Source organism: Amblyomma americanum, chromosome 5 (assembly GCF_052857255.1).
Source record: "Amblyomma americanum isolate KBUSLIRL-KWMA chromosome 5, ASM5285725v1, whole genome shotgun sequence".
Lineage (NCBI taxonomy): Eukaryota > Metazoa > Arthropoda > Arachnida > Ixodida > Ixodidae > Amblyomma > Amblyomma americanum.
The window spans coordinates 90,932,605-90,947,148 of NC_135501.1; positions in this window are offsets into that span (position 1 = coordinate 90,932,605).

Genomic DNA, 14,544 nt, shown 5'->3' on the forward strand with positions numbered 1-14,544 from the left:
CAGCTGCTGTTGCTGGCACACTTCAGTCAACCCTGAAGAAGGGACCGAGTTGGTCCCGGAACGTAAAGTTAAAAATATATTCAAGGAGAACTCTAGCTTTGCCTAGTCGGTTCATGATTGAAAAAATAAACGGCGCGAAATGCGAGGCAAAAGAGAAACAAACACGACAGGACCTGCGCCAACTTACAACTAAATTTTATTTTGCGTAATACGACCTTTTTAAGGCAAGCACGCCGTAACAACAGTGCAATCACGCATTCGCAACGTCACAAAGCCAACACATGCCATACAACAGATCACTGAACAATATCCAATACACGAAGCACGATAAGTAACCATGTAACGCAATTTATTGTTTTGTCGTGCACTTTCTTCAGTTCTTCCTGACGATGCGCCGTTATTTGCGCGGATCCCTGTTCGCATTTTATGCATTTGACGTACACTTTGGTCCGAGAGGCTTTTTTACTTTTCCACTTTTTTCACTTTTTTCATGTTTCTTGTTGGTCATCGGATATCATTCATAAGTTGCTGGTTGATCGGTTCTGGTGGTTAAAGGTTTTTGCACTCATCACGCCTCTCACCTTTTTTACCTTTGACGTTACTTTTGTCTTAAATCTTCATTCTGCACTTTTTTGCGAGTTTCTTGTGGGTCATCTGGCATCACTCCTCATGCGGTTGTATAGTTTTCGGTTGTTATGCGTGTGCGTGGCCATGATCTTTTGTTTTTCATTCTTGTGTAGAGCTGTTTGTTATATTTTTCTTTTACATCGCTTAGGTTTTTCTTCCGGATGGCCCTGTTAAAAAGTGTTACGTGGTTACTTATCGCGCTTCGTGTATTAGATATTTTTCAGTGATCTGCTCTACGGCGCGTGTAAGCTTCGTGACTTTGCGAATACGTTATTGCACGGTTCGTGAGCGCAGCGATGGCGTAGAGGTAGAGCGTCCGCCTCGCCTGCAAGAGGACCGGCGCTCGAATACTGGTGCCGCGCAATTCTCCACCGGGTTTAAAAAAAACACCGCGTGTCGACGGATTTGGATCACGAGGCCTGGGGTGCGGCTTGATCTCGGTGACCAGAACCGACAACGTACTCCCTCACCAGAACAGGACTTGGCCATCCTGGTGTAGTCCTTGGCCACAACCGTCCATGAACAAATCAATTAACCCTCAGCCGGCAGTCCCCCTTTTAGACCTTTTACTGGTCCTTTCAGGAAAAATACAAAAAAAACATAATGAAAGGGAGAGGGATCACGAACTAGCAACGCTTTGCTGGGCTTAAATCCAATTAAAAAAGAAAAGGAGCTAAACGCTCAAAAAAACTTAATTTAAAGAGAAAAGCAGGAAAATAGAAACAACAAAAAACAAAAAACCATAGAACCTCAAAGGCACAGAACAGAGAGAGGCACAGATAATGTCACAGAGAATGTCCGCACAGATAAAGTCACAGGCACAGTTGGTTCAGACACCAAAGAAAGTCAGAAGCACAGAAACTGTCCCAGATAATGTCAGCACAGATAAAGTCACAGGCACAGTTATTCCAAAAACAGTGTCACGCCACAGAGAGATGCATTCTTGTTCAGCAAAGAAACACAGAGGACTTCTCTGTACAGAGCACATGCAGGAGAAATGAGTGACGAAGAAACTCATCGGGAATGTGTAGGAATTGTGCTGCTGATGAGATAAACCACTTGAATCCGAACAGCACAAGCAGCAAGGTTATTCAAAAGAGAGGGGTAAGTAGACAGTGTAATGTCAGATGAGCAGAGAGACTTTAAACGGGAAACTAAAGGAGCAGTAAGGAAGCAATTCCGGAAGTAATGACTGACATCTTCGCACAAAACACCGCATGATCAAATTGAAGAAGGAGATAAGCCAATGTTTTTAAAGTAAAAAGGGAATCGACCATGCCCAGTGAGTAAAATAATAAGAGGACTCCTAGGTAGACGGATGGAAGGAATATTGAGCGTATCAGGGATCCAGTTAAATAATTCTGTGCCGCCATTAATTTCTTGCCAATAAGTTCGCCATAAAAGAAGTGAAAAATGGTGTAAGCTGGAACGCACGCAACGGCGTGAAAGAGTAGAAGTGTGTAAATGGCCATATTTTGCAGCACTACCAGCAGCATGGTCGTCTAACTTATTTCCAAAAATTCCGGAGTGACCCCAGATAAGAAATAAAAGAAATGGGCAAAAGAAGACAAATGATAGAGATCTTTCCTAATGGAAATATTTGTCAGGTTAAATGAAGTAACTGAAGACAGGGCAGAAAGCAGAGATAGAGAATCAGTGTAGAAATGAACAGGCAAAGACGAAGTGTTATTAATAGCAAACGCAACAGCTGAATGGAATGCAACTGTTCACGGCGGTGGTCAGACCTGTGACGCAGCGGGGGTGCTAAGAATTTCTGGCTCCGGACAGGCCGCCATAGGAATTTGAACCTGGCAACGTTTAACGCTAGAACTTTATCTGTTGAGGCTAGCCTAGCAGGGCTGTTCGAGGAACTAGCGGGAATTAAATGGGATGTGTTAGGGCTTAGCGAAGTTAGAAGGACAGGTGAGGCGTATGCAGTACTAAAGGACGGACATATTACTGTGCTATCGCGGAGGATTAGAGGCTAGACGAGAACTAGGTGTGCGATTCCTCATTAATCATGATATAGCTAGCAACGTGGAGGAGTTTTATATTATTAACGAAAGGGCATGAGCTATAGAAATTAGGCTGAATAGAAGGTACAAGCTGAAAGTGGTGCAGGCCTACGCGCCCACATCCAGCCTTGATGATCAGACCGTTGAAACTTTCTATGAGGACGTAGAATAGGCAACGAATAAAGTAAAATCACAGTACACTTTACTGATGGGCGTGTTCAGTGGGAAGGTGGGCAAGAAGCCGGCTGTCCCCCACGCGGTGGGCAGCTATGGAATAGGTTCTAGAAATAGCAGGGGAGGGTTATTAGTCGAGTTCGCAGATAGAAATAATTTATGGATCATTAATACCTTCTTCCGCAAACGAGAAAACAGGAAGTGGACATGGAAGAGACCCAACGGTGAGACTAAAATGAAATCGACTTCATACTATGCGCTAAACCTGGCATCGTTCAAGATGTGGACGTCCTCGGAAAGGTGCGTTGTAGCGACCACAGACTGGTAAGGTCTGGAATTAGCTTATACTTGTAGAGGGAACGAAATAAGCTTGTGAAGAAGACGTTCATTAACGAGTTAGCCGCAAGAGGGAAAGCACAGGAGTTTAGGATAGCGCTGAAAATCAGATATTCGGCTTTAACTGAGGTAGACGATCTAGATGTTCATAGAATGAACGATTATCTCACAGTAGAAGTAGGCGGTAGGAGAGTTCGGCAGGATACGGGAAAGCTATCTAAGGTGACGAAAAATCTGATTAAGAAGCGCCAAAGCATAAAGGCGTTAAAACCTACCGATAGAATAGAACTGACAGAGCTATCAAAGTTAATAAATAAGCGCAAGGTAGCGACATAAGGAAGTTTAATATGAAGTGAATCGAGCATGCTCTAAAGATCGAAGGTAGCCTAAAAGCGGTGAAGAGGAAACTAGACATAGGTAAAAACCAGATGTATGCGTTAAGAGACAAGCAGTCAAATGTCATTAGCAATATGGATAAGATCGTTGACGTAGCCGAAGAGTTCTACACAGACCTGTACAGTAGCCAATGTATTCAGAGCGTTAATGAGAAAAACAGTAGTGCGCAGCAATGCGTCATCCCGCCAGTAACGAAAGGTGAAGTAAAGAAAGCCTTAGGAGCAAGGGAAAGGGGTAAAGCAGCTGAGGAGGATCAGGTAACAGCAGATCTGTTGAGGGTTGCAGGGGACATCGTGCTAGAAAAACTAGCCACACTGTATACGCAATGCCTTCTGACCTCGACTGTACCAGAAGCTTGGAAGAATGCACACATTCTCTTAATTTATAAAAAGTAAGAGGCCAAGGACTTGAAAAATTACATACCGATCAAACCTACTATCTGTTGCCTACAAGATATTTACAAAGGTAATCGCTAAAAGAGTCAGGAAAACGTTCAGCTTCAATCAACCAAATGATCAGGCAGGCTCTCGTAAAGGATATTCCACAATAGATCATACTCACACTATGAATCAGGTGATAGAGAAATGCGCAGAATATAACCAACCTCTACATGTTGCTATCATTGACTTCGAGAAAGCATTCAACTCAGTGGAAACTTCAGCAGTCATACAGGATTTGCCAATCAGAGTGTAAAAGAGCGTTATGTCCAAATACTAGAAGATATATATATATATATATATATATATATATATATATATATATATATATATATATATATATATATATATATATATATAATATAGCAACTGCACAGCTACTATAGTCCTCCATAAAGTCAGCAATAAAATTTCGATAAGGAAGGGCGTCAGGCAAGGAGACACGACCTCACCAATGCTATTCACGGCCTCTTTACAGCAGGTATTCCGAGGCAGGAATTGAGAAAAGTTGGGAATGAGAGCAAATGGAGAATACCTAAATAATCTGCGATTCGCTGATGACATCGCCTTGCTGAGTCACTCAGGAGGTGAACTGCAAATCACGATAAATTAGTTAGACAGGCAGAGCAGAATGCTGGGTCTAAATATTAAAGGTAGAATTGGTAGCGCAAAAAAAAACACAGGACACAGAAAGACAACACCACAAAGCGCTACTATATAGCGCTTTGTAGTATTGTCTTTCTGTGTCCCTGTGTTTTTTGCGCTACCAATTCTACCCTTGAAAATGTACCAACAAGCCCAAGTTTCTACCCTTCCAGATATTAACATAGAAAACTAAGGTAATGTTCAAAACTCTAGCAAGAGAACAGCAGTTTACAATTGGAAGCGAGAGCCTAGAAGCTGTGACGGAATACACCTACTTAGGGCAGGTAGTGACAGCTGGTGGGGATCATGAGAGGGAGATAGCTAGAAGGATAATAATTCGGTGGAGCGCATACAGCAGGTTCTGTCAGATTATAAGTGGCAGTTTACCAATTTCCCTCAACAGAAACGAGTACAACAGCTGTATCTTACCGGTACTGACCTAGCTTCAGGAACGTGGAGGCTAACGAAAAGAGATCGGCTTAGGTTAAGGACAACGCGGCGAGCCATGGAAAGAAAAATGGTAGATGTAACGTTAAGACACCGGAAGCGGGCAGAATTGGTGAGGGAACAAACGCGGGTTAATGACATCCTAGTCGAAATCAAGAGCAAGAAATGGGCTTGGGCGAGGCATGTAATGCGAAGGCAAGATAACCGCTGGTCCTTAAGGATAACGGAGTGGATTCCAAGAGAAAGGAAGTGTAGCAGGTGGCGGCAGAAGGTAAGGTGGGCGGATGAGATTAAGAAGTTTGCAGGCAAAGGGTGGATGCGGCTGACAAAGAACAGGGTTAATTGGAGAGACATGGGAGAGGCTTTTGCCCTGTAGTGGGTGTAGTAAGGTTGATGATGATGATGATGATTCAACGGTTATTACGGCATGCTGGCATACAAAAAGGCAGGCTTTAATCGAAATAAAATTCAGTTCTTAGTTGGCGCTGGTCCTGTCGAGTTTGTTCCTCTTTTGACCCCGTATTTCGCGCCGTTTTCTTTGTGAAATTTAAAAATATTGGTTGGCGTCAGTTTTCTCTCAACTATCTCAAGAACCGAAACAAATGGACTTCCGTCGAAGATGTTTTCGTTGAAATGATGTGTATAGTCCCTCCCATCCGCATCTCACCCCCTCCGCTGCAGTCTTACTCGGCATGAGGAGTTATCCGTGCGCCAGATTTGGGTAGGGGCGGCTCTGACATCATCTGTCCTTCATCGGTGGCGTGCAAAAGACCTACGAGCAGCTCACAACTTGTCTTCACTGTGGCGCTGCGCCGGACATTTGTGACGTGCGGCACTTGCGGATGTGCTCCTATTAGAAAACGGCTCATCAGAGAGGCGGGCTTCTGGTGAAACCTCGAATGTGGCCATGAGAAGTAAACTATAAACAATGACTTTATCGGCAACCTCTGCGACTACCTCCGCGCAATGAATCTACACTCCTTCTTTTGACTTCCTATCTCATGCATTCCTTCCCTCTTTCTCATCTTATGCCTCAGTGCCTATCTTTCGAATGAAAACAAAAATGAAATGTTTTCATCGTCCATTCGACTCACGTGCTGCGAAGAAAGCATAAGAAGAATAAAAAGTCCATCTTGATGTTTATTGTTGGTTTTGTTTCAATAATGCCAGTGCGTCGCACATGTTTTTCTCCTTCTTGTAAACATTAAGCACAGGAGTACCGCATTGCGAAAGCATAATATAATAGCAATGCCTTGGAGTGTTTTCAGGAGCCTCTTCTGGCACCCACATTGTACATGGTGGTTGTCCTATAACAAGACAAGAAAATAGAGAAAATGTCACTCCAAAGAACAGATAGACCCCAATATTTTAAAGATTTGAGGCACAAGCCTTTCGATGTAATCTATGATGAAATTTGGCACATGAATTGTAGCCAGCCGTAATAACACTGAATAGAGGTTGGAAAGGAAAAGAAAATAAGCAGAGCGCCTCAGTGGACTCTTGCCACTTTGAAACGCAAGATTCAAAGACAGCTGTTTATGCATTAATCAGCTTCCTTCATTAGAGGGGACCTATTTTCGATATCATTCAGAGGCAAACACTTGGTGGTTGCATATCCTGAGCGCCCGCAATACTCTCCTCCTGCGAATGCCACTGCACTGAGGCTGACTTTCTTGAGAACCACCTTTTCGTCGCGCATATCTCACGCTTGCCTTAGCTTCCTCCTTCCGCGATAACCACCCTCCAGACGGTCCTGGTGGTAACTACTCTCCGGCAACGCATTCCTTCACAGTCCTCATGCCCTGCTCTTTCGAAGCCAGTAAGGCTGCAGATGGTTCTGGCGATAAATACCATCTGGTAATTGATTCTTCACTCGGCATAACCACCACGGTAACCGCCCTCAAGATGGTTCCCGCAGCAACCGCTTTCTCAATATTTCAAAACGTGCAGGCATAAAAAGAAATTAGTGAAATGGTTGTGAATGGCACCACAATTTCAGGAACTGATCTAGCTAATGTTTTCAATGACTACCTAGTAAACTTGAAGATTCCTGCACCGTCAAGAGACTGCACCCAATGCTTGACTGGCAGTTGTCTTGAGACAATTTATTTGAGTCCAGATTCAAAACCAAGAGTTTTCTTTATTATCAAGAAATTAAGAAATACTAGCTCCAGTGATATCTTTGACATTCAAGTCCGACCGATTAAATTCATTGCTGACATTATTGCTGTCCCACTTGCCCTTATTTTCAATCTTTGTCTGTCAAGTGGAGTATTTCCAGCACAGCTACTGTGCGCAAAGGTTTGTGTTCTACACAAAAAAGGCGACAAAAATAATTTAGCAAATTACAGACCAATTTCTATTTTACCAATTTTTTCCCAAGTGCTTGAAAACGCCTTCCATTCAAGTCTGGTTTTATTTACGGATAAACATAACATCCTGACTGACTGGCAATACGGTTTTAGGAAACATTTTTCCACCGAACTTCTCCTGCTTCATCAAAACGAGTTCATTCTAAAGAAACATGAAGAAAAACGATACGTACTGGGAGTTTTTAAAGACTTTACGAAGGCATTTGATTCTCTTAACCGGGGTATTTTGCTGAGAAAATTAGAATTCTACGGAATTCGTGGTGTTGCTTTGAAGTTAATAGAATCATACCTTTGTACTCGCATGCAGTCTGTTTCAGTAATCAACAGCACCTCCACATGTAAATGTAATTCTTTTGGTGTCCTTCAGGACAGCATTTTGGGCCCTTATTTACTTAATATTTACATAAACGATGTTGTTAACATTGATGATGATACGAAATTCCTGATCTACGCAGATGACACCAGCCTGTTTCTCGATGGTGACGATTACGAAAAACATGTTAATCATGGAAACAACACTTTAAGCAAATTTCATGATTGGTGTTCCTTCAACGGCCTGGTTATTAATACCCAAAAAACTAAAGCGGTCATTTTCCGAGCGAAGGACAGAGACATTGTTCCAAATAATATTCCTCAGATACACTGGCAGCCGTTAGAAATTGTGACAGAATTTAAAACTTTAGGCGTAATTTTTTCGGAGCACATGCTGTGGGACTCGCACGATCCTAGCACGCACTATAGGATTAATCTACAGGCATCGAGACCTATTTCCTGCAAGCAAAAGACTGCTAATTTATCATTCACTGTTTTTATCACGCATAAATTACTGCTTTCTAGTTTGGGGCAAGACAACCTCAACAAATATCAGGAAACTGATGGTAATGCAAAAGTAATCCGGATTATTGCAGTCTTCACCAGACTACTCAGTAGACAGCTTGCTTAGAAGGTTTAGACTAATTGGCATAGAGAACGTGTATAACAATCATCTTTGTAAAAAAATTAGGAGTTGAAAAGAAACGAGGCACTAATCTCATAACTAATCTGGCAAACTTGCAAACGAATACCCATTATTATACAACTAAACATCCTGAGCACTAGGAAGTTCATCGTAACCGCACAAATTATGGTGAACAAATGTTACGACAAACAGTACCAAGTGTATTAAATTGCTTTTTTTTCGCAAAGAAATTCATGTGATGAGCAGCTGAAAACATAATTCAGAGATTTATTTCTTTAGGTGTTTAGAAATAGGGTTGAGAAACTTACTTTTTTTATTCTTTTTTTTCTTTCTCAAATGCTACAATTGTGCTACCTATGCACTACATTTTATGGATTTTTTTCTCAGGTTTGATCTGTATGCTTTGTGTATCTGTTAATTCTTCTGTTTGGTTCTGCTGTTCTGTTCTGCTGTTCTTTCAAATCTTTGAAGTATTTTCAATTATGCATACTTACACCGCATTTCGTACTTATACATTTCACGGAAATTGTCTTTCACCAATATTAGTGATGTATAAAATATCCATCAAAACGTGTTTGTGTGTGTGTGTGTGTGTGTGTGTGTGTGTGTGTGTGTGTGTGTGTGTGTGTGTGTGTGTGTGTGTGTGTGTGTGTGTGTGTGTGTGTGTGTGTGTGTGTGTGTGTGTGTGTGTGTGTGTGTGTGTGTGTGTGTGTGTGTGTGTGTGTGTGTGTGTGTGTGTGTGTGTGTGTGTGTGTGTGTGTGCTGATCTGTATGTGTATATTGTATGAGCTGCTGTTGCCTTTGTAAACAATGGGGTGGAAGCCTGTCAAGTTGCTGTTCAGCAGCTTTTTCTTCCATCTCCCTATGTTTTGTACAAAGATGAAAATAAACCGTATTTGTATTCGTACTCGCATTTCACTCTCACCATCATCATCATCATCAGCCCTACTACACCCACTGCAGGGCAAAGGCCTCTCCCATGTCTCTCCAATTAACCCTATCCTTTGCCAGCTGCATCCACCCTTTGCCTGCAAACTTCTTAATCTCATCCGCCCATCTAACCTTCTGCCGCCCCCTGCTATGCTTACTTTCTCTTGGAACCCACTCCGTTACCCTTAAAGACCAGCGGTTATATTGCCTTCGCATTACATGCCCTGCCCAAGCCCATTTCTTTCTCTTGATTTCGACTAGGATGTCATTAACCCGTGTTTGTTCCCTCACCCACACTGCCCGCTTCCGATCTCTTAACGTTACACCTATCATTTTTCTTTCCATGGCTCGCTGCGTTGTCCTTAACTTAAGCTGAACTCTTTTCGTTAGCTTCCAGGATGTGCCCCGTAGGTGACTACCGGTAAGATTAAGCTGTTGTACACTTTCCTCTTGAGGGAAATTGGTAAACTGCCACTCATGATCTGCGAGAATTTGTCATATGCGCTCCACCCCATTCTTATCCTTCTAGCTATCTCCCTCTCATGATCCGGATCAGCTATCACTACCTGCCCTAAGTAGACGTATTCCGTCACAGCTTCAAGGCTCTCGCTGCCAATTGTGAACTGTTGTTCCCTTGCTAGGCTGTTGGACATTACCTAAATTTTCTGCGTGTTAATTTTTAGACCCATCGATCTGCTCTGCCTGTCTAACTCATTGATCATGATTTGCAGTTCACCTCCTGAGTGACTCAGCAAGGCAATGTCATCAGCAAATCGCAGATTATTTAGGTTTTCTCCACTTATTCCTAATCCCAACTGTTCCCAATTGAGGCCTCGAGATACCTCCTGTAAACATGCGGTGAACAGCACTGGCGAGATCGTGTCTCCTTGCCTGACGCCCTTCCTTATTGGAACTTTATTGCTGATTTTATGGAGGACTATAGTAGCTGTGCAGTTGCTATATATATCTTCCAGTATTTTGACATAAGGCTCTTCTACCCCCTGATTACGCAATGCCTGTATGACTGCTGAGGTTTCCACTGAGTCGAATGCTTTCTCGTAATCAATGAAAGCTATATATAGAGGTTGGTTATATTCTGCGCATTTCTCTATCACCTGATTGATAGTGTGAATATGATCTATTGTAGAATATCCTTTACGAAAGCCTGCCTGATCATTTGGTTGGTTAAAGTCTAACGTTGCCCTGACTCTATTAGCGATTACCTTAGTAAATACTTTGTAGGCAACGGATAGTAAGCTGATCGGCCTGTAATTTTTCAAGTCCTTGGCGTCTCCCTTCTTATGAATTAAGATAATATTTGCATTCTTCCAAGCTTCTGGTACAGTCGAGGTCATAAGGCATTGCGTATACAGGGTGGCTAGTTTTTCTAGCACGATGTCCCCTCCATCCTTCAACAGATCTGCTGTTACCTGATCCTCCCCAGCTGCTTTTCCCCTTTTCATTGCTTCTAAGGCTTTCTTTACTTCATCTTTCGTTACTGGCGGGATGACGCATTGCTGTGCACTGCTGTCTTTCTCATTAGCGTTCTGATTACATTGGCTACTGTACAGGTCTGTGTAGAACTCTTCGGCTACGTTAACTATCTTATACATATTGCTAATGACATTGCCCTGCTTGTCTCTTAATGCATACATCTGGTTTTTACCTATGCCTAGTTTCCTCTTCACTGTTTTTAGGCTACCTCCGTTCTTTGTAGCATGCTCGATTCTCTCCATATTAAACTTCCTTATGTCGGCTACCTTGCGCTTATTTATTAACTTTGATAGCTCCGTTAGTTCTATTCTATCGGTAGTGTTAGATGCCTTCATGTTTTGGCGCTTTTTAATGAGATCTTTCGTCACCTGAGATAGCTTCCCGGTATCTTTTCGAACTGTCCTACCGCCTACTTCTACTGCGCACTCCGTAATTATTGATGTCAGGTTATCGTGCATTGAATGAACATCAAGATCATCTTCCTCAGTTAAAGCCGAGTATCTATTTTGCAGCGCTACCCTAAACTCCTGTGATTTCCCTCTTACGGCTAACTCGTTAATGGTCTTCTTCTTTGCTAGCTTCTTCCGTTCCCTCTTCAAGTCTAAGCTAATTCTAGACCTTACCATTCTATGGTCGCTGCAATGCACCCTTCCGAGGACGGCCACATCCTGAATGATGCCAGGTTTAGCGCATAGTATGAAGTCGATTTCATTTTTATCCTCACCATTGGGGATCTTCCAGGTCCACTTCCTGTTTTCTCGTTTGCGGAAGAAGGTATTCATGACCCGTAAATTATTTCTATCCGCGAATTCGACTAATAACTCTCTCCTTCTATTTCTAGAGCCTATCCCATAGTCACCTACGGCGTGGTCGTCAGCCTGCTTCTTGCCCACCTTCGCATTGAAGTCGCCCATCAGTACAGTGTACTGCGATTTTACTCTATTCATTGCTGATTCTACGTCCTCATAGAAGCTTTCAACGGTCTGGTCATCATGGCTGGATGTGGGTGCGTAGGCCTGCACCACTTTGAGCTTGTACCTCCTATTCAGCCTAATTGCTATAGCTGCTACCCTCTCGTTAATACTGTAGAGCTCCTCTACGTTGCCAGCTATATCCTTATTAATGAGGAAACCCACGCCTAGTTCTCGTCTATCTTCTAACCCGCGATAGCACAGTATGTGTCCGTCTTTTAGTACTGTATACGCCTCACCTGTCCTCCTAACTTCGCTAAGCCCTATCACATCCCATTTAATTCCCGCTAGTTCCTCGAACGGCACTGCTAGGCTAGCCTCACTGGCTAAAGTTCTAGCGTTAAACGTTGCCAGGTTCAGATTCCAATGGCGGCCTGTGCGGCCTGTCCTTCTATGATCAAACCACTCTCACCATACTGTCCTGCAAAACGTTGCTTCGTGAAACTTGGTGCAAAGACATAGCAGGTGAAATGTAAAGGCGCGGCCAAACAAGGAAAGAAACACACATTAGAGATTGGGTTCGAATATTGAAGAGCAGGTTCGGAAGCAAAGCTTCTGACATGAGAACTTTGCAAATCCTTCTGGGATGTTCCCACGACGAATCAACAAAACTGAAGAGGCCCGAACTACCGCAGGAACTATTCTTTTGAAGCAGTAGACCACCATTCGGGAACGGCAGGTTGTTTTAGCGAGGAGTTTCCAACACCTCAATACTGTAGCGTGGTTAGTTTCGGAAAACCGGACAGAGCTCAGTGAAAAATAAATATATTCCAGCAAAACTTGGGTTCGAGGTAGTAGGTCAAAGAACGTATCCAACGAATTGTAAAGGCGGCTGAAAACAAAAAGAAAACACACAGAAGGCTTCTTCCGAGGTAGCCTCCTTCCGGTTGGTTCCCTAGCAACCCTTGTACGATTGCACATTAATATGTACTCGCCATACTCTCCTTCTTCAAAGGTTAGCACTAGAAGGGCGGTATGCTTGGCAACCACCTTGGTCACGAATTTCTCCCACTCGCCATTTTTTTCTTCTTCACAGATGCCGTCCGCTCTGACTCTTGTCAATGCAAAAAATTCCTCGCAATTGGTGGGAAAACCATGCTTTGCGACGAGGTCGTCGCGTCACTTGAAGAACTCTGAACAATGCCAAACTAGGTGGTAAAGGTCAGCAGGACACATACAGCCCCAGTGCGGGCACTACACAACGCTAATATTGCCCTCTTTATGCCAGCGAGGACCTGTAAGCCATTTACAGATGTTGTTTGGCGTGTAGGCGGCACCGCCGATGATCTTATTAATGAAGATCTGGTCATGCTGAGCGAGGGCAGCTTAAGTAGCAAGGTAACCCGATGATGTAACGGTCGCAAGTCGTGCACGGCTCCTCTTTTTGGCATGCTGTAATCTGCACGTTAGGGTAGACAAGTTGATTGAAATATTGGCAAATATGATAAGAGAAGTGGCCTCTACAAAGCAGAGTTAAGAGTGGCTTGACAACGCATGCCATCCCGTCGTGTATCAATAGACCCCTACTTTTCTCTTCCTTTACAGCCCAATTTCTCAGCATACGGCCTTGATCCTTTTTTTCTAAATAAACAGCTCATTCATTCATTCGTTCGTTCTTCTCCTTCCCTGGTCAGCCTCGCCCGCTTTGCAACTTAGCCACACTCTAGATGGCTACAGTGGTAACCTCCCTGGTATTACACATTCATTCGCTCTTCTCATGTCTTCCTATTGCATCCAATGTTATCTCTCTCTTGCAGTTCAGGAAATAACCTACCCTCAATTTACGGATTCTTCTCTCTCCCCATGCCCTCCTAACTCCACGGTATCAGTGCAACCATCCTCAAGCTTAATCCGACTACTGCTGCCCCTTTATCGAGGCGAAGTCCAGACAGAGCTGGTTAAAAGCAAACGCTGCAGAATGACCCATCCGATACCGCTTTTTGCACAGCCGACACAACAACAAGAGCTAAGAATGACAGGAAGAATAGATATAGCACTGGTTTCTGCCTCGAGAGAGAAAAGCTGAAAAAATACAAAATAGAGCGTGAGAAATTAGTAAATGCATCATTACAGAAAGTAGCACTTAGGAAAGCAGAAATTTGGGCACGTTGGCTGAGATGCATGGCCGGTGATTCCTTGTGCGCACCAAATGTCTTATGGTCTAAGAATGTTGCAGGACGTTGCAAGGTTACGGTAGTCTTTTTTGCCCCTGGTAAACTTGGCGCAATTCGTTCTGAAGTGCACGGAAGGGCAAAGAATACAGAAGAAAGAAATAAAAACCTCTGCACCATCAAGCACAAAGCTCCTTTGGTTCCGTGTGATGTCGAGGTTGTCTACAGGTTATTCATCTACTTCGCTGGGTTATAAATAGGGCTGACAGGACGGTGCATAATAAAACTTTAAGAGAGCATAAAAGATCATTAGGTGGGTACTCCCTTAACAACACGTCAAAATATTGCCGCATGTGTAAAAGTATTGAAAAAGGATAAGATACAGTGCACTCCGCTGTTTAAGAGAACTACGGCTGTTTTCAGACACCGTGCCCAAATTGTTCGAGAGATCATGGAAGCCTTTTATATGCGTCTAGATTCTGACAGATGTAACAGCAAAACTTCTACTTGTTTGGATGATAGGGACTCAAAATGTTTGGCCGCATCGCTGCTGTTTCAAAGATAATCTATAGGTGCCCTTTTAATTCTTTTGAGTGGGTGTCGAAAGAAGATTGGCGTCTTCGTTTGTTTG